Source organism: Haliaeetus albicilla, chromosome 16, assembly GCF_947461875.1.
Source record: "Haliaeetus albicilla chromosome 16, bHalAlb1.1, whole genome shotgun sequence".
NCBI classification, from domain to species: Eukaryota; Metazoa; Chordata; class Aves; order Accipitriformes; family Accipitridae; genus Haliaeetus; species Haliaeetus albicilla.
The window spans coordinates 451114-472993 of NC_091498.1; the positions used below are offsets into that span (position 1 = coordinate 451114).

The 21880-nt window shown below is 40.0% G+C and overlaps 1 long non-coding RNA gene across 2 annotated transcripts in view; it reads left to right on the forward strand.

The window, feature by feature from the left end:
• LOC138689168 (uncharacterized) overlaps nt 1–21880 on the forward strand; it is a 127713-nt gene that overhangs the window by 39807 nt on the left and 66026 nt on the right. The window contains exon 1 of one of the 2 annotated variants that reach the window (XR_011328020.1): nt 3698–3818. The exons of the other annotated variant lie outside the window; for it this stretch is intronic. This is a non-coding gene — a long non-coding RNA (uncharacterized lncRNA). Of the gene's footprint in view, nt 1–3697; nt 3819–21880 lie in introns of those variants that run through there. 2 annotated transcript variants of the gene reach the window in all.

Below are 21880 nucleotides of genomic sequence, written 5' to 3' on the forward strand. Positions count from 1 at the left end.
CTCAGGTATTTGATCATACAATGCCCCTATCATCCAGTCAAAGTCATTGCCTAAATTAAAGATGTTTGCTAGAAAAGTGTTTGATTTGCTTTTCTTCTCCTGGCACGACATTGTAAGCTTTCATTGTGCAAAACAGCCTGCTTTCTGTAGAGATGAGGGGGTTCACAGGCCACCATTTGGATACCACTGGCCTCAGTGCTACAGTTCGGGGGAAACGGAGCCTGGAGCAAGCCCTAACTAGTTTGTAAGTCAGGGAAGGGAATGACACTATCAGCAAATGAAGGTGGCTGAGGGGGAAGTGCAGGGGAGTACTTAGTTCAGTAACCAGGTTGCCTACATTCAAAGAGCTAATGTACCCGATATTACTGCTTAAGGCATTCTCACTATTGCCAGGGGCTTCATATGATTTGCATAGTGCATATGGGTATTCCTAGGGGAGAATGACAGAGATCATTAAATGAAAACAAATAATAAATAAGCTCCTTACAGCCCCCACAGGTGCATAAATATGACCGTACATGGGGCACACAGGCAAAGATAAATGGCTCAGTGTACGTAAGGTGAGGAATCCATAAAGCAGAGAGGCTTCATTTTCTCCTTTCTGTCCACAGACAATGCGTTTGCTTAGTGCTAAGGAGGGTCAAGTGACTGTCACAGACTTTGCACTGAAGAGATGTAACCTGTGTCACAGCTGCCAGCCATTCCGGCTTGAAAAGGTCAGCTCCCCAGACACAGGTGGTAATGTCACAAGTTAAGTACACGAGGGCCTCCGGAGTGCATTGGAAACAGCAGATGAGCAACATCTAACCCCACTGAACCATCCGGTTGTCACGGGGCGAGCAAAAAAGGCATCTGAGAACAAGCAGGCTTGTGTCTATAGTGGAGCTGCACATTTTATCTTCATTAGAAGATTGTAAGGATTCCAGTCAGTAATGTTATGTTGCATAGGAAGATCAAGGATGCTAGATTTCATGGCTGTAGGTGTTGTGACTATGTTACTTATTCCACATTTTGGGCTGCTGTGGTTCAAGTCAGACTACAGCTTACAAAATTGTTTAACTGTGACCTTTCCCATGACTCAGATCACAAAGATTTTCTGTCAGTTTGGTCTGGGCTAGATTTGAAATTATGTCTTAGAAGTGAAAGACACACTGAATGAATCAAGCAGATTAAACTAAATTATTTGCTACAGACTTGTAGTACTCTGTTTTCTGCAGGAGGTCTCAAATAAATGTAAAAGGCTGATTTGTCATATTGCATGAAATAGTTAAGTATTTCTGTAATTATAAACATTATAAAACAGCACCCGGTTTCAGGCTGTTATATTACAGGGCAGGTCATCTTGTACCTCACAGGAATTCAAGCCAACACCAAATCAGCTCTGTATCAGAATAATGCAAGTTCTCTGTTATTTTTGTTGTTTAATTACATAAATATCTAAAAAATAATGTTCAAAGAGGAGGAGAACATTTTTGTTGCTTTCCAAAGAGAAAGGATAAAGTTTATTCTTACTGTCTTTTTAAAAAGGCGGATAAATTGGATGGGAAACAGAGAGAAATCTGCAATGTCAGAGAAAGTTTAAAAGATATTAAGCTTACTGACTACAAAATCTAATTGTGACACCAAGTGTGAATGGAGATTAGAATGCATCTTTTCAGTGCACAACATTATGGCATGATACCTCTTGGGGATCTATTTCTATCATCTCAGGCTGTCTATTCCAAGTAAATGTGAATGAGTCAGTCATATAATAGTTTAAAAAGTAGCTTCACACTGTCTTCTACAGCCTTTAGTAGGTATTAATTTCTATTTTTTATATATCTGAACCTGCAACAAAGGTGCAATGAGGAAATGATGCAATGAGGAAAATAAGTCACGTAAACCCTTTAGTGCAGAGACTGAGAGAAGTGCCACTTTTGCGTGCACTGGTGCTTAGCACCTGTGGTACTTCAGCTGGAATTGAGGGTGTTCATGGCTCTGACAGTTTGTCAGAACTGTTGCCTCTTGGGACTTCTCAGATGTCATGGCAGGATCAGACTTGATAGTCACTTCTGAAGGTACTCAAACAGTAACAACTAAAACTGTCAGTAACTTCCCTAGCTCTGGGTTTAAATTTTTCCTTTATGCTTCTAATTTCAGCCTGCAGAGTGCAGTTTTGGGGGACTATAAGTGATTTATTACTATGGCCATATTAGAGTATCCTGAAAGTTGCTCCCCCTTTTTTCTGACTCTGCTTCCCCATTTGAAAGTTCATTTTGGGAATCCACGTATGTACCCATCACCTGATCAGTTGGGTGATACCTGTGCATGGAGTATCTGAATTGCCAAGCTAAAACATGTCTGGAAACTCATTTAACAATAGGTGAGAATTTTTAGAATTTCATAGATACTTGGAGAGGGAAGAAGTAATCACTACAGAGCTAATTTAATCTACAGAACTAATCTTTGAGCCAAACGTCCCCAATTCCAGTGCCTATGTTGAGGTAGTTGGACATGTCCCTCACTACCTCCGAATGCTCTGAAGCAACTGCAGTTTTCTCTGCTCTTGCTGGAAGCCACAGCACCTCAGAACCACAGCAAAATGTTTTGGTGTCCAAGTAAATAAGTGGTGCTTAGCTGGCTCAGCTCGGACCCTCATACTTCTGTAATGCCAAAGATGACTTATAGGTAGCTTGATTTTTTTTTTTGGTGGGAATTTTTTTGGTTCTAAAGTGCTGCAAATCTGACATCTAAAAAATGGACATTTAAGAAAGAACAAAAATGATCAGAGGGATGGAACACCTCTCCTATGAAGAAAGGCTGAGAGAGTTGGGATTGTTGAGCCTGGAGAGGAGAAGGCTCCGGGGAGACCTTATAGCAGCCTTCCAGTACTTAAAGGGGGCCTACAAGAAAGGTAGGGACAAACTTTTTAGCAGGGTGTGTTGCAATAGGACAAGGGATAATGATTTTAAACTAAAGAGGGCAGATATAGACTAGATATAAGGAAGAAATTTTTTTATAATGAGGATGGTGAAACACTGGAACAGGTTGCCGAGAGATGTGGTAGATGCCTCAACCCTGGAAACACTCAAAAGTCAAGTTGGACGGGGCTCTGAGCATTCTGATCTAGTTGAAGATGTCCCTGCTCACTGAAGGGGGTTTGGACTAGATGACCTTTAAAGGTCCCTTCCAATCCAAACCATTCTATGATTCTATGAATCAGGACATTTAGACAAAAGCAAATGTTTTCAGCACATTATGAATCTAGGAGAATCTTTTGGAAACCATGATGGTTAACCTAGTCACCTTAGAACTTCTAACAGTTCTAACTCAGCAACCGGTTTAATGTACAGATTAGATTACATCAGTAGAAAAGTCCAGAGTTCTTACGAAGTATCAGATACTTTCTAAAAGGGCTTGAAATAAAGCTGGAATCTGCTAAATGACAGGTGGAAGACACAATATTGACCAGGCTGGGGCTTGTTTGTCTGTGATGACATTGAAGAACTCTCTGACATATTTTGATTTCTTTCATATTTCTGATTTTTTATGAAGGCTTGAAGAGTTGAGGGAAGCTGTGAATGAAAGTTCATTTGAGCAGAGGATGACCTGCAGATGTGACTGAAGCATTAAGTACAGTTGTCTGCAGTGCTTAATTGCCCCTGGAACTTTTTTTGTCTGTCTTCTCATTTTTCCTAGGTTGGCATTTTTGTGGATGAATACCACTGGGAGTTAGGGACTTGCTGTGACTCTCACTCTTATAGGAGTTTTGCCTGCAGCAGTCACATAGTTGAAAAATACAGATCCATGTGACTGCTAAGAGACCACCGAGAAGCCAAGTAAGTAGGACTCATGGCCGTTTTGCCATTCCACCTCATTAGACATGTTTTGGGGCTTATGATTGTGCTGTGAGGATAAATAAGTATAAATATTATATTTGCCTCCAGGTTATCTTTAAAAATGTATTTCTCTGTCTCCCTCCCCTCTTTCTTTATTTTTTTTTTCCCCCTCCAATTTTCAGTGTAGTCTGTCAAGTCCTGGTAGGTGAGTTATCAACTCTGTGGTCTTACAGTATGGTGGCCCAGCATAAGGTATTACATTGTAAAGGGTTGCCTTGTGCTGCCAGTTACCCGAGGTTCTAGAAAGCAAAATGTGCAGCAGTGTGATTAAGTCCGTGTGCAAGTAGAAATTCACATAACCCCAAAACTACTATTAGAAAAAGTATTGCAAAAAATACTTGACTTGTCCTCAATGCTACATTTTCAAAATATAAAAAGTGGCAATAGCTGTCTTTTTTTATCATTTGAACAACTCTTGTGAACTACCTTTGAGATATAGAGGAGCAAGACACTATGGAAAAACTTGGGTAAATACATACCTAAATTGATATTGTTGCCCAGGTGTTGCTCCTTCTTAAATGCACAAAGTGCAGATTCTCTTTGTTGAACACACTGATCAAGTTCGCTGCCTGCTGCAGACCTGTGTATCTCCATGGAATTATGCCAATTCACACCAAATGGTGACCTATCCCTCTGTTCTCTTTTACCTCAGTTCAAAGCCCATGTGTTTTCAAAAATGAATGGACCAATTCCTGAAGGAAAGGAATTGCACCAGGTTGCTGGCGGTCAGGAATTATCTAGGGGAATCAGTGTTTCTGTGGTTATTGCAGTCTTTCTTGTGTGTGTGCTATTAGTCTCTGTTAGACACATAGTCATGAGTTGTATGCAGATTTAGTTTGGCTTGGTATATTCACTTACATATTTCCTGATTTTGCTGTTATGACTACTGGCACTGGCATTAGGACAGACCCCTTTTGAACAGTTCTCCAGTCTACCTCATTAGTTTTAGTCTCTGTATTTCATATTTTCACAGATTTTAAGAGCTTCTCTCCAAGATATCACTAAGATGTCATCATCAACAGCTGTTATTTACGTATGTACAAAGGGACTGCATTTATCAGTAGATGTGATACAGTGCTGTAGAGTATGGTCTGAGGAGCTAAGCAGAGTGAAATCCACATCCTGATTTATCTGACTTGGTATGATACAAAGCACAGCATCATGCAAGTAAAACATGCTTATTTCCTCTGTCCCCAACTTACAGGGGCAACATAAATGCTGAAGATGCCACTATACTGCATCTATGTACAGTATTGCTCCAAAGCTGCTACTGCAGTGCAGGAGAATGGGCTAGCCACTGGACTAATCCAACCCTCTGCTGTAGCAACAGTGCTTTCACTGATGAGCATGCCAGCAAGCAAAAGGGTGTTGGCACCACCTTGGAAGGACTTCCAACATGTGCAGGGAGATGTAGTAATGCTTGGTTTTCAATTTCCTGAAGATATTCCTTCTCTTTTTTCCTTACAAGCAAGTGTCTTGCCCTTATTCCAGTGTGAAGATTTCAAATTCACTGTATATAATGCAAGTTCGGTCTAGTGTTAATGTTACCATAGTCAGCTCCAGTGGTTCCTATTTCCATTTCTACCCATCTGGGAATTCGGAAAAGTCATTTGACTGCCTTGCTTCAATTTAGCTTTATCTAAAATGGCATTTTAAATAATGATCTACCTTTCAGTATACAGCCCTCTTAATGACTCTGTCATGAATGGTGCAGTAGGAATTTATAGACCCTCAATGTAACAGATGCTGTCTGTGTACAGAAAAGCCTGAAATTAGTGAGTTGGTCTTTTGAGGCAGCCGCTACATGATGCAAGAAGAACAGTTCCTTTGAAGTAGAAAGTAACACCAGAGTTTGTATAACTTACATGCTTATTTTGGCTCATTGATGTTTCTAGGAGATGATGCCAGGAACTATTGTTGCCTTTTCACGTTGAAGTTTTAAGAGGATGTTTAGTGTTTGGGGCTCATGTAGTTCTAGAGTGCGGGTCTGATTTACCACGAGGTGGCAGTGTGCAAGGCCCAAAGTGTATGTTGATAATACCACTTTCCTTTAAGTTTGTTACCAGACCAGATAACAGTTCCAACTGGAACTATTCTGTTCTATATTTTCTAGTAAATATAGATGTTAAAAGGTCATGCATAGATCCTGAAGGATTTCTGTTTTTACAAAGAATACTTTATACTGTTATGCACTGATAGTCAATATATGCTCAAGTCAGTACATGAAGCAAGTTTGTATACTGCTTGTGAGAAGGACTGCGATCCTTTACTTAAGGGTCAGAAAAGGGTTTTAGAAACAGTGACCATACTGTTCTCCACTTCTTCCTATACTAACCCTCCACGTTCTGAAGTACAAATAGCACAGTGCAAAGAGTCTGTGCTGTCTTAAATGGAAGTGTTTGAGAAATGTAGGGCATTCCCCTGTCCATGTGTGTGTACGCAGATACTGAGCAAACAGAGACAAAACAGCCAGCAAAAAGAAACTACGCTGGTGTTTGTTTCCAAAACATTTTCACTGAGACCATTAAAAGAGCCTTCACCAATATTTGGGAAAACCGTATGCACCTCCGGTGAGGGGCAGTTAGTGGGTAACCAGGAACCATGAACACCAAATGACGACCAGCTTTGCCAGTAAGAGGTACTTTTTGTTTTCCTTTCTTAATAAATGTTTATTCTTTTTAATAGTTTTACAATGACAGTAGGAAAAATTGCATCAAAAGCAGTGGCTTAATCTACATATAACAGAGTCATAGACTATGAATTCATAAATATTCTCCAAGGTTAGTCAAAACACAGTATGCTGGGAAGAAATCATTATTGCTGCAAAACTTGTACAGAACAATTCTTTATGGCAAGAATTCTGAGTCTGCATGCTCAGTAAGTAAGTACAGCTCTAACAGTGAACAGAGCTGAAAAGAATCCTGTAGTTCTTCATGAACAGATACTATCCAGAAGGCTTCACGTGTCTCTTTTTTCAGTAGCGTACAAAGTCTCTATACATAATGTCCACAGAAAAGACACTGGATATAACCTCTGGCAAAGAATAAGTTACTTTCAGTAGCAATGTTCGTTAGCTAGGAGCCATATACAGATGAGGTTCATGCTTGGTCCTGTGGGAGGAGTATAATCATATTCTGTCTCTGGTCAAACTAGGCATTGGTCTTCTAATCACAGAAAGCTTCCTCACAATTTTAGCAATGCTTTTGACTTAGTGAGGGACCCTCAAGGTAAATAAAATTGAGATGCAGCTTGTAGCATTTCTGCAGTGTGCTTTCACATGTGGTATAGACTTTAACTGTAGTATCCTTTGGTTGTTTGGGTTGGGATTTTTTCTGTTTGTTTCTGTTCCAAGGTCTAGTTTCAGGTTTTAAAACCTCTAAAAAAATTAGTGTCTTTTTAGGTCCTCATAGTGAAATAGGTAACGTCAGGCTGTTTGGATAATGAAAGTGACAGTGTTTTGGGGAGCTTTATGGCATTGCACTGTAATACATTTGCATTTATCATCTCATATTATTTCAAATTATTGTCTTTAGGAAGTCAGAGAACCTGCCTTAGGAGGATATTTGACTGAATACTGGTGTGTTGCCTGTATATCTTGCAAAAGAGGCCATTTGGCTAATTGTGTGTGGTGGTTTATGCTGTTGAAGAGAAACAGTCTCATTTAAGCATCTCAGTGTTGCCGTATTTGTGAAAAGCTTTTTCATACCATATTTAGCAAAACAGAGCAAAATTCTGCTCAGCTGCATACATTTTTCTCAGACCTATGCATAATTTTTCAAATAGTCTCTTCCCGTACACTCAAGGGCCCTCAGTACTTTTTCACTGTACCCTTCTCCTCCTTGGCCCCAAAACTCTTTTAGTTTATCTATCGTTCATCCCACTCTCTTCCAAATGAATGATACTGCTCTAAGGTTCCAGAGCAGAGTTATGAGCAGTAAGGATGCTGGCTAAACTAGCATTTTGACTACAAGCCTTGGAAGAAGCTGTCTACTAGGAGCAAGTACTGAAGGGTACTGAAAGATTCAGTGAAATGTATTAAACTACCAATAGCTGATTTTAAGCCCTACTCATTCCCTAAGAAACAAATTACATTCCCCCAAACTTCATGTCTTCTCACTGCTGCAGATAAAAGCATGAACTGGTTTCTTTTAATTTCCTGAACAAGCACAGAAGGAGAATTCTGCAAACAATTAAAATTGCAAATTGCTTGTTTGCTCAAGATCAGATTCATTCAAAAGGGTGCCTGCTCTTTGGGGACTGGAAGAAGTTGGTTTTGAGATGCATTTTGAACAAAGTAAGCATTTTTTCAGATTATTCCCAGCATAATATGCCAAGGGGAGTAAAGAGCATTTGTTATTTCCTTAAAAAAAAAAATCAATGAACTGAAACTTTACCTCTAGACCTATAGTATTTATTTCAATGTTCTGTCAATAAATATAACAAGGTTAGTTTTCTGTCAGAGTAGTTGGAAGAATCATCTGAGGGAAGTTCTATTTGGTAAGCTTGATTGCAGAAAGAAACATGGAGCTCTGAGGAGTTGTCCCAGAACAAGTATTTATGTGTCAGCCCTAGAATTCTTTTGCTGGTACCTGAAGGCCGATTTGCTAGCCTTTCTTCTCTCTTGCTTCCAAATGCCAAAGGAGGGGAAATGAAAGCACATGGGAAGTCTGAGACGATGTTGAAAGTACTATCATACCATTCCAAATACTGCAGTTCTGTTCCTTGTTAATAGGAAATCCCTGTTGTCTTATTTCGTGTGTTAACCAAACAATAATCCCCCTGCACTTCAGAACCTTGTGTAAAATCTTGAAATAGCACTTCTCAATTTCAGTGGTCCTCTCTAAGACAGTTTTATAAAAGCAATGCAAAACTCATAATGCAGTTTCACCATTTATTTGTAACATTGGAGAAGAGAGCCAGGCTTGCCTGTCCTGCTAGAATAATCTTTCCTTGACATTACCAACTCCTGTTGAAAATGCCAGAGGCAACATTCTCACTGAGTTCTGTGCTGCAAGCTTGCCTCTACTGTTACCAAGGATGAGACAGCGTGGAGGTGTGACAGCACAGTATACATTTGAAAGTGCTCTCATGACTCCTGTGCAGCTGTATTATCCGTTTGGCCCAGAAATGGTGAGATTTACATCAGTTGGCAAGCAGGACTAGAGAAAGTAAGGCCAGAATGAAGACAAACACAAAATATTTTCAAATGAAAGTGAAAAACAAAATGTGAGTATTCTACATCTGATTATCATGTTGTAGCACACTCTAATCCTGCATCCCATGTTTCTTATTAAGTGCATTTTCAGCTCAAAATAGTTTGGGGGACAAAGAAGGATCTATGTAACATAATTTCCCATATAAGGATAATCTCTCAATTATTATCACTGGTTTCTGTGTATTCCGCAATACGTATTGTAAGTTATTGTTATAGGTATAACTACAAGCTGCATGTTTCCAACCTGCCTGCATTATATTTTACAATCCAGCTTTTGATAGGAGCCTGCCTTCTGTACAGTTTGTTTTTACTGCACTCTGAGGAATATAAGGAAGGTACCTGGCTTCTTGCAGGTGGAAGTAGTGGCATTAAAGCCCCATAAACGTGTGGGGGGAAAAAAAAAAACAAAATAAACAAAAACCCCTTATAAATTATGAAATATTTTGTCATCCAGGCTGAGACTAACCTACTGCACACAATGGTGGTGGCTAAAAGGAAACCATTTCTGCAATAGAATAATGATGCTCTGGGAAACAAAAAGAGGGAAAAAAACCCCAAATGACTACTACTGAGCTTAACTTTTAATTAACTGGTGTCACAGTTCTTAAGTCTCTTGACTTGACATCAGTGCATTTCTGCATATTTCAGCCTTTTTTCCAGTCATGCCAGATGGTTGTTTTAGGCTGATTTCTTGATTTATACTGCAGAATCGCAGTACATGCACTTAAATGTGGGATGCTACAGTATTAAAGCATTTACAAAATAGCTGCACTAGTACTGAAGTGGTCACCAGCCTGTTAATCTGTGTGCAATAGAGAGCAAACTAAATTCAGTTGGTACCTTCTTTATGCATTTGAGTAGCATGGATGAGCCTAATTGACTTGAAGTTTTGCACAAACTTTGTGTTATTTGTAGATGCATGCATTCTAATTCCTGGTGCAACTGTGTGCATGTACAGTGTGTACGAGAGGATGAGCTGAAACTGCACTCTGCATATTAACTGATGATGCCACAGCAAATAAGAGTTGAGTTAGAAGAACCCTTACTAGATCATTTGAGAGCCAGTTCTAATCAATTTAATTCTTTCAGACTTTGTTTTTTAATCTTCCAAAGGAAATCTTTATAACTTTGTAAGGCAGAAAAACCCAATGAAAATAAAAGTTATGTTACCACAGTCAAAATAAAGCACTTGAAAGCAATTTCTTTGAGGTGGCGTTGTGCATCAGGCATGAGGGAAACATGAATAGAGTCCCCTTCCTTCATTTAGCTAGATCAATGCAATGCATTGACAAGAACCCACTCTTGTGGGAGCAGTTGACCAAAATTGCTTTTATAATATATTCTGGAACAGCGAGTAGGGAGGTACTAGAAGCAGCCCAAAGAGGCCAGGGAACAATATAAAGGCTGAATGTAAAATAAATTTCCATGATTATATATGGTCACTGAAGTGGAGCTGAAAAAAAAAGAGGATAGAGCTAGTAAAGAAAAAGCTAATAAAGATAAAAACAGTGCTCAATAATAACAGTTTTCCCTTCAGAATATAGTCAAAGGTTTGGGGGCGAATCCTCTTAATATAGCTGCATTAACATTAGAGAGTCTCGGGTGTTTCTTGCTAGAGAGTTGTTGGATGTAAAACATCATTTTATTGCTTAAAATGCCAGACAGCTTGAGAACTTGAGTAGCTTTTGTGATTGGTTTTTTTTCAGATTGCTATTGGTATTTAGAAAGAAGAGAGAAGGAAGAGAAAGGACACTAGGATCCAAAAAATACATGGTTTTGGTCATTGCAGAACTTTGGTCTAAATGTTTCTTCTAATCTCTCCATAGTCATGGAGGCATCACAGTTGTCTATGGATTTTTTTGAAATACAGTTTTTTACCTTTTGGTTACCCTTCCAGGACAGTACTATGATAGGACAGGGAACAGAGGACATGAGATAACTTTCGTTTATGGATGTTGTGAATCTGCCTACATTTCTTACATTTTGTAACCTTTAGAACCTAGTTAGGAAGTTTACTGAGCTGAGACAAGCGGTTGAGGCTCTCCCGGCATCAGCTAAGAGATCATCTGATGAAGCCTCACGTGATAAAGGCTACATAGTACTCTTCAAAGCTGTGATTATGAGAGATGGCAGATGGTTCCCCAGCAATAATTTTCCAATTCTCTGTTAGTAACAAAGGTAGCAGGAAAATTGAAGCATGTGACACAACTACACAGAAGAGGACCTGCATCATGTCACTGATGGGTGAGATTCATCCTGCAGCACAGCCATGCTTGTAGACGTTTCATTAACTGTTATATTGCATGAACCAGTGGGAGTCTGGAATGCAGCTGGCAGCTGGGCTCTGTGTGTGGAGGGATGGGCAGCAAAGACAATTGCCAGGGATGTGGAAAGTCCTGGGAATGCCATAGCATGGGAGATTGGGTTCCAGGTGTGGTGTTTATGTTTAGTTCAACTTCTCTAAGGCCTGAGCTCATTTGTTGTTCTGTGTGGAGACAGCAGTATAAGAACACCATGGGGCTCTTGCTCTGCCTTGTTCATTTTAGTGTAGTAAATGATGATACTAAACTGGGCGGTGAGGTGGACATGTCAGAAGGGAGAGCCAGCCATCTCACAGAGAGACCCAGACAGGCTGGAGGAGTGGACTGGCAGGAACAGTATGAAGTTTAACAAAGACAAGTGCAAAGTGTTGCACCTGGGATAAAGTAACCAAAGAGCCCAGTACAGGCTAAGGTCTGTGTGGCTGGTGAGCAGCCTTGCTGAAAGGGACCTGGGCGTCCTGGTGGACATCAAGTTGAACACGCATCAGCAGTGCACCGCTGCAGCAACGAAGGCAAATCAGATCCTGGGCTGCATCCTCAGGGGCTTTACTAGCAGAAACAGAGGTGTGATCATCCCACTCTACTCAGCACTTATCAGGCTGCACCTGGAATACTGTGTCCAGTTCTGGTGCCCACAATTCAAAAAAGACACGGACAGACTGGACAGGGTCCATGGAGAGTTCACAAAGATGATGAAAGGGCTGGAGAATGTGTCCTGTGAGGAAAGACTGAAAGAGTTAGGCCTTTTCAACCTATAGAAGAGAAGGCTTAGGAGGACCTCATCACAGTATTCCAGTACTTAAATGACAGCTAGAAAGAGGATGGAGGCTCTCTCTTCGCAAGGAGCCACATGGAGAGGACAAGGGGCAACACATTTGCAAGTTGCACTGGGAGAGGTTTCATCTTGATATGAGGAGGAAATTTTTGACAGCGAGAACAGTTAATCACCGGAACAACCTCCCCAGGGATGTGGTTGAGTTCCCGTCATTAGAGGTTTTCAAGGTGTGATTGGACAGGGTGCTAGATAATCTCATCTAGCCTTCCTTTCCCGTGAAAGGTTGGACCAGATGATCTTTCAAGGTCTCTTCCAGCTTGAGCTGTTCTATGATTCTATGATTTTCTCAACAATTCATTCCTCTGTGTTAGCAGATGTCTTCTAGATGCTGACATCCACAGCTACTGCTGTCTTTCATCAGTGGATACTTGCCATGTGAGATGATGTACAGAATTGGTAAAAGCAAGCCAACATTTAGCCTTTCTTTTCAGTTTGCCATTTAGAGCAGAAAAAGATCTTTACAATATATACATACAAAGTAATGATAGGCAAATTGCCTTTTCTGTTCTGATCTGATAGTTGAATTTGTTTTTCCAAAAATGGTGATAACTCTCAAAAATTTCTTCTCCACTAACCTAAGAATATGCTTCACAGTGGCAGAAAAAGGAGAAACAATTTTCATAAGGTCATATCTTGTGGCCTGCAGAGAACTAAGAGGTCACAGCCCACACAAACTGACTTGACTAGACAATTCAGGGAGACAGTGTAGAGAAATCATGGGGTGGGGGATATCATTTAACTCTCCATTTTAGGTTAACCTTAGTGTTTGACAAAGACCACCAATGAAACGTGTGATAGTGAATATTTGACATTGTTCTCCGTTATTCCTCTATAGACAGTTAAAATTTTGAAATTAAATAATTAAGCCTTTTTTATCAGTGCTGAGCTATATTTTCTATGTATGCACAATCAGTTACACATTGAGGAAGGGAATGAAAATAGAGCTTAGGAACAGTAGAAACAAAACTCCTTTAAGAAAGCACAGATTGGCCTTTCATATCTTAGCATTTTCCAGCACGTTAGAGATTGCAATCATGATATTTCTAGGTTGCTTGTGAGTCAAGTCAGAGGATCTTCCTTTATGCCTCCAAGTGCAGTGTGAATGATGAGGTGACATCATCTTTGAATATTTTACTAGTATGTTAATTAAATTGTAACTTTGGTTTAACTGAATACTTAAACTTGTAATTTTCTTAGAAGATGGTATTCCAACAACTGCAGATATATTTAGCAGAAATGTGTTAACTCTGTATTTGCCAATACCATTAAAGATAATAAGAAACAAATCTATGCAGATGTCCTATGCTACAGTGGATAAGTGATTTTTCCACTGTAACAAAAGGTAAAAGCCTATTCATTGAAGTGCAGCTAGAAATTATTCCTAATTGGTATGAAAGAACCCTTAAATCTGTATACCACTTTTAACATTTTGGGCTTAAATTACAGTTAATAGTTCCCATAAAAGAAGCAATAGGAGAAATACTCAAATTCAGAATCCTTGAACATTTAGATGCTGTCTAGATTTCCAGTCATAGCATCATCTCTAGTGGTTTTACTGTCAAAAATAAAACAAGCAGAAAGTTATTTATACCAACACAAGATGACAAAGTTTTTGCTAAGTAACCCTAGCATTCCTCAATGGAGTGCTCTCCAGGTTTTTGTGTGAAGCAGTGGACTTAATTTCAACAAAGGCAGGTATGAGCCTGCAGCAGTGTGGGGCATCTCCCTGTCCTGACTGCAGGATGCTCACCATGGCTTGCTGGAAACGTGTTTTTGGTGTTGCTCTGCATCACAGTCTGAGGGTATGCATGCAAGGGGCATTGCCAAATAGGCTGCTACCAGGTGTATTGTACCAAGTGTGAGAAAGGCTCTTGGCTCTTCCCCATTTTGTTCTCTCTGGTTATTCAGTCTGATTGGCTTCCTCTTTCACAAATGTTTGCATACTGCTTCTATGTTCTGCCAAAATTGGGGAAGTTTTAAAGCTAAATAAGCATTCATTCAGTGGTCAGAAATGGATGAATGTGCAGAGTCATATTCTTCAAATTCCTTTCTCCTTTTTTGCACTGAAACATGGTAATAGCAACATTATTGCTCATTGCCCCAGGCAACTAGTCATGCTAGTTTCTTGAATTAATACTTGATTGTTGCATAGAAAAAGTATATAGGCTTAGGGTTCAAGTAACAGCATGAGATACTATGAGCTATTATGAGATAGTTGGACCTACCAGTACCATTAACCAATCAACTCCTCTACCAGTGTTGTAAAGAGAAGGGTCAGGTGATAGCTGGATTCATAAATGCCGAAAGACTGGTTGAGTTTGAAGATGTGGACAGAGGCAGGCGTCTAAGGAGGGTGTAAGCTTTGGCTCACCTGTCTGAGTTGGAGTCGAGTTGTGTTTCTCTTTCAAGACTAAGCATGTTTTTCACAAAAGGGGTGTAACTGTGTGAGCTTTCTTGATGTGTTGATCCATGTGGTTGGCTTACATACTTTGTGAATGGTTGCAAGGTCTCCTCCCCTGTTTATGAGAAGACCTGCCACACTGGCCTTTCATGGCAAGCACAGCACAGCTCAGACCATGCTCTCTGTTCCTTTTAGCCAGGGCCGTGCAGTCAGGTGAGGGGAGGAGGTTCATTCAGTGAAGCAAATATGTCCAAGCCTATACAGGCTAGGAGCTGTTGCAGTGTGGAACCAGAGTAGGCTGGCAGTGCCACGACATTGGGACAAAGTGCCAACAATGTTGGTCTGAGGGGCTGATGTCCGAAGCTTGGCTTTTGCCTCCACAGTTAGACAGATACACAGGTGTCACCCCTGGAAGCTTACGGTTCTTACAAAGATTACTGCAGTCTCAGACACTTAGTGTAATCTAACTTTACACTGTAGGAACTACCCTCCAGCCATCCCCAAGGCTCGGCACCACTCACGGCAGTGGTGGAATGTGTGCCTTAACAGATCAGAGAGTATTACCAGTGATGGGGCTCAAAAAGGTTCCCCATTCCTGGAGTGTTATGAGGGCCCCAAAGGTATCTGCAGAGTGTGTTTCATTGCTTTATTTTTGGGTTGTTGGAGCTAAGAGAGCCATTATGTGTGAAACAAAGTGGCAACAAACTAGCACATGCCTTGGGCAACAAGTAGTTCTTGGTTTTTTAAATATCATTCATCTCTGGAGTGTCTGTCAGTGATGCATGATATCACAAAAGGCTCATCCTTAGATACCAACTTCTTTGCACAGAATAAATTAGCAGGAGCAGAAAATTCCCCTCCCTTAAACTACCACAAAGCATGGCTACTTTGGCCTGTCTGCGACAGTTTGCAGCATAGTGCTTGGCTTGGCCTAGGTCTGAGAGGCTACTGTCCCACGTGGGAAGTGAGAAGCGAGTGTGTATGGAGAGAGGACAGACCCAATATTGTTATTCCATGTTTGCCTCTTCGTCTTCTGTTTTTACAGTTGAATATTAATGAGCAGTGATACCTGGACTTACCAGCACTTTAATTACAGGTGAGATGCTCAGGGTTAGTGTTGTTGCTCCCCTGTGGTTTTCACTGTACTGTCAGGTTTCTCTCCAGATCATTAAATTCTCATTTTCATTAATGCTTTATTTCAGCACAACCTACTCCTTATAACTTAGAGATCTATCCACTTACCCTAATTCAAAGGATGAATGGCTAGGAGAGGGTAGTAAAATACAGCATCAGTTATACTTTAGCAAATCCATGGGTTGCGTTAATTATCAAATCACAGAGTCTTCATGGCACTTGGCTCCAACTCATCACTTCACAAATGTGAATAGGACTGTCTGGACAGGCTCTTTGCATATACTTCATAAATTCTGTTTTACAGAGGCATCAGCTGAAAATATCAAGTTGGGCAACGAGATACAGAAAAAGAATGAACCACACTGCTGGAAATACAATGAAACTTAGAAATTTCTAAGGGAATATTCACTCGCAAGCTATACAGACATACGCATGCTTAAAAGCTTTGAGACCTACAGCAATCAAAATGTACTTTTCTGTGCAGCTTTCTGAACATTTTTATAGCATTTTTGCACAAGCTTTTATTTTCTGTGGTTGCTTCTGCTTTCCATTCAGTATCATCTAGTCACTGTGAAATAGATTGAAGGGAGACGACCATTTCATCAAAAATAAGAAACTTAATTTCGCATTTAGGATTTCCTTACAAAAGTACATATTGAGGATTTGGCTGGTGATTGCCTGTCTTAGTATTAAAAATGGTTTGCTTTGGTAAGGGACACTCAAGTGATGCTCACTGGCACTGATAGTTTCTGCAAAAAATGAAATATCTGCTTGTGAAACTTACTTTCTATGTGGAAGTCAGGCAGCATTGAAGGCGTAACTGGACTCCCCAAGAAAGAAGACACTGTCTGAAATAAACCCATGTCTGTTTTTCAAGGCTTTCCTGTAGTATCAGTGACAGGGTGAATCTGAATAGTCTGTGTCTCAATGGCCTTTCAGCTATAGTGTATATGCTTGTGGCCAAGAAGTCCAGTACTGCTCTGAAGAGCACACTTCTCCAACGGGATTTTCAGAATGCAGGAACCCATTTGTTTGCTGTTCAGAACAATGATGCGCATAACTTACCTGCCTTCCTCTGTTGGCCATGGCTGCCTGTAAGGCTGTGGTTTTGGACTCAGCTGGTGCAGTCGATATACAAAATGTTTAGCTCTATATATTCCTCAGAGTATCTATAGCTGGCGGTTATATATGCACCTTCACTACACATACATGGTGGTAACATTTTAAAGGGATGTAAAACATTAGATATTAGGGAGAAAATAGAGAAGAAAACAGAAAAAATAATTATGCCACTAGAAGAGTCAACATGTGGTACCCCCATCCTGAATGCTGTATTTAGTCTCAAAAAGAATATGAAGAAAACCAGAAAAGTTTCAGAGAGATCTGGCCTGGATGATCAGAGATACAGACTGCCTCCGTACAGGATGATGGTAGATAGAATAAGAATTACTTGCTTGCAAAAGAGGAGAGAGGCAATGCTAGAGACTCTCAAAACTCATGCATGGTGTTGTGACTAGTGAAATGTTTTTCACTGTTTCTTGGGATATTAGAACTGGAGGCACCTAGTCACATTTTCATCCGTAAGTGGTTTGGGGTTTTTTTTAATTAATTGTGAATTAACTGGATATCAGAGATAGCAGAATTGTGAATAGGATCAAAAAGGGATTGAAACAGACTCATGAAATAGAAGTCCTTTCGCAGGTATTGGCATGTTCCATATGCTACCTCTGACTCTGGAAGTCCCTTTAAAATATCAATGGCCAAAAGTTAAGACAAGATGCCATGGGGAGGATTGTGCCATGAATGCCTTGTCTTTGATTCTGCACCAGGTATCTGTGGGGAGCAGCTGTCCGAGATAGGACACAGGCTAGGTGGGCCTGCAGCCTGACACAAGACTGCCATTCTTGTTTTCTTACATTTAAGAGTCTTTCCTCTGTTCATCCCGGAGCTGTATGTATGTAGGCAGAAGCAAAAGGATTCTTTAAGACAAATTTTCTATTTTGGAGAAGATTTTAAGCTGACTCTTGCCAGCATTTGTCTGTATCACCTCTCTAGTTATGTTTATCTGTAGTTTTGTGTTAATTGCTATCTTGCTCCTTTATATAGCAAGGGGAATATAAAATTAAGAGAGATCCATAACCGTTAGCAAATGAAGGTCAGCTGCTAGGTTTCAGAGTAACCTGTGGAAAACTAACTGCGATCCATGCCCTTGTGTAGCGACAGGCAATTTAGCGAGCTTACCAGCTGCCAGCATTTGTCAGGTGAGTTTTTATCTATGCATCTTCCCAAAGAACATGTGCCCAGTCATGAAACTGCTGAAGCTGCTCCCTGTCTCCCTCCTTGGATGTGCAGCTCTCACAGTGTTTCCTTGCATGCATTGCAATTTCCCCCACTGGTTCTCTTGCTCCGTCTCCCAACAACTGCTGCTGCTGTGTTTTCTCCGGTGGCTTAGTCATGCTGGGTCATAAGGACCTCGCCTCCACTGCCGCAGACAGCCAAGTTTGGGTGAAACTGGCTCCCCCGTGTCAGGCTGCTGGAGAGAAGGATAAATGCTGCTGCCCACGTGTCTCTAGCAGAGCACCAGTAGGCCTATTTTGTTCCTAAGGATTTACATAAAGCTGGTATTTGCAGTGTTTTGTCAGCCCAGTAAAATTGCCCACGGACTTCGTGCAGTTTGTTTTGGTTTTGGGGTTTGTTTGGGTTTTTTTCAGAATTCCACACAAAAAAGTAACTAGTATTATACAACATTATCTTGCTGTAAAGCAAACAATCCATCGTATTGCACAGCAAGCCTGTAAGAAACCAATGGTAATCCATTTGCTTTGAGATTTTCCTCTTTAGCCTAAAGACTCTTTATATTATGAAGTAATTCTAAGTGGAATCCTTTGTATTTAAGAATTCTATGATTCTTGAGTTCTTTGTCTCATAAGCATGAGCTAAGGTGTACATGCAATGTGAGTCTGCTCTGTTGTTTGTACTCATAGAGCTAGTTTTAAGCAAATGCATCTTTTATCCAGGCAAGTCAATAATAAAGGGTGGCCACCCCATGAAAGCTAAGCTTAGAACTCCAGTAAGAAGAAAACTTCCCATAATTCCCAAGCTGTATTTTTGTGGTTTTAAAAGAATACTGTTGAATCGGCACTTGGAACAGGGTAGCTGAATTTTATTTATAGCTCTGTTCCGTCTGGTTCATTTCCTCTTACTTCCCTACAGAATGATATGAATGAAAATGACACTATTGACTATGTGGGTAACAATAAAAGAGCTTATAGAAACAAGATTTTTATGGTTTCAAGACTAAGGGAATCAAAAGCCTAAGAGTTATGATCTTAGAGAATAGGAGAAGGATCAGGCTATGCTAGCTGAAGAAGTCCTGCTGGTGTATCTTCTGGGTTTTGGGGATTTTTTTTGGTTTTAAGCACAACTTCACAAACTACAAATTCACATAAATGATGTGAACATTGAGAAAGACTTATGTGGGCATGGAAACTCCATGTCATAACTATAATTCTTGGTTTCATTTACAGCCAAATAACAAGACAGAGTTAATTTCTGCAATGTACACTTTTGAAAATTAATATTATTTTAAGTATCCTTAATTTTTTTGGCTGTTCAGTGTTTTCCAAAGGAGCAAATAAACCACAGAGCACTCAAACATAAATCTGCACAAAGCCAGCAAATGTCACTAGCCTTAATACATCTGAAGAGGGAATGTATTGCAGTAATACATCCAGAAATACAAAAGCAGAAAAATGAAAACTTACGAGTATTTCCCAAAAGCACTGATGTAGAGTATTGTATTATGGAAAACACCATAACTTGAAAACTAAATCAGGCAAATTCTTATTTCTTTTAATTCCCTCAGAAGCCAGATTATGCCAAATTTTGTCTATAAACAAAGAAAACATGGTGGCTTCCTCAACAAGCTTACTCTGTGCATTTAAAAATGAACATTCAAGACAGCAACTAAATTGGTATGAAGATGTGCTGGATATGAACCAGCATGTCGTCTGGAAGTGTCCCTGTCCATGGCATGAGGGTTGGAACTAGATGATCTTTAAGGTCCCTTCCAACCCAAACCATTCTATGATTCTATGAAGAGCTCTCTGCAGTCAGAGCGTGGTGGAAAGGCTGCAGAGCTCCTTGTGCTAAGGATGGTGGGCACTTTGTCATGAAAGCATGTGCAATTGGCCACATTGGGACTTGCTCACATGCAGCACTCTTACTGTAAGCGTTATTCTTCTTGTTCTGTAGTCATGTCTGATGTCTCTACACCAAGAAATTGGCAGTGATTTCAGAGAGAGTCCCATGCTTGGAGGTCTTCAGGTTAGCATCCTGAATATACCCTTTCGACTTTAAAATCATTTACTGTTTTAGGGGGGATTCTCTTTGTACAGATGGATGTTTTCTGGCCTAGACACCATTGACAAATGGTGACAGATAGAAAGACTTATATTAGTAGTAAGCAAACACTATGACGTCTTCAGGGTAATTTGAAGTGAAAATATTCAGACCGTTTGTAATAACTTACAGGTAAAATTGTACACAAGTATATTATGAGCGAGATTGCATTCAGTATTAATCACACAGAGTAAGTACATATAGCTATCTTGTTGCTCCTGCCCTGGCATTTAATGACATTTTGATGTACATAACATATGAACAACAAATGTGTAAAAGAAAATCATCAATATATAGAAGAGGAATTATCACAGTGATGTGTATGTGGCAAAATAAAGAAGGGAACGGGAATTCTCAGAGAATGCAACTATGCGGGTAAAATATTGTCAAATAATATGAAAATTTCAGCTTGATTGCTTATAATAAAGGAAGGTTTTACAGGTGCTAGGGAGTTCTATCAGACAGGCTTGATTTCTGACAGTGCCTGTGAGACAAGGGTATAGAGAAATGAAAGCTGTGAGGTATGAGAGTACTTCTCTCACTGCTTGTCTGTGCAACACCTTGGCCTTACAGCTTTAAGCCATCCACTCCATACTTACTGAAATGTAATGTAAATGGCTTAAATTTAGCTGAATGCTTCACTACTTTATACTGGTGTGAAGTTAATGGGATGCCAAGCATGGGTCTGAAACTAGTATCTCTAAGCAAGGCCAGTCGTGGGATCTCGGCATTCACACTGACTGAAGCCCTGAGTTTATGGGTCTTGATTGTACCCAGCAGGGTATCCTTCTCAGTGATGAGAGAAAAAAAAATCTGAAGTCTGTCTCTTCCAATATACTGTTACTGCTGTGAAGCTGGAGGGAAAGCTAGGTTTGTACATATTTTTCTTCTCTGTGCAAAAAAACTTTGCCTGCTGCCATCTTTCGATTTGTACATTTCCATTCAGCAGTTTATAATGAAGATTTGCATTCTTTAAGATGCCTTACAGATCATTTCTTTACTGTTAACTAATTGGTTTTACTTTAAAGTTCATAGCTGGCGTGTTGTTAGTCCCCACTGAGAAATAGCCACTTTGCTAAACACAAACCAATTAATTGAGCAATGAGTTATCAGACAATAGGAGATGTTCCGATCTTTACATGCATATGTGTAAAAAATGTACTGCAGCAATACTAGCTGTCACATTGCTAAAATAAGTTATTGTCTATAAGGGGCTGTACAGTCCGATAAAATTGATGTTTCATTTATTTCCATTTGAAGACATTTATGTTTTTGTTTTCACTTCGCTTTTTTAAGAAACAAAAATGTTACATAACTGTAAATTTCTTGAATTTTAGAGTATGTGTTTGTCAGAGGAAGATTTTGACTGTTGTCATACTTTGCTCAAATACTAACTGGACGTTTCATCATGTAAGTTAAGAGACAAAAAAGATCTATTAAGTAGTTCAGCTTATTCCCCGGGGACCAGTTCAGGGTCATTCTTCACAGTATGGTTCTGTGTAGAGCTTTGTCCAGTTTCATTTTTCTCTGTCTGTTGGGTTAGAGCTTCTGCCTTGTATCATCACATCATGACATTGAAAAGTTAACCAAGTGAATCTCATATAATTCTTGCTCTTGCACAGTAGATCAGAACACAAGTGGATGTGTAGATATGGTTGAATTTAGCAGCAATAAATGGGGCTGGGATCACAGCAT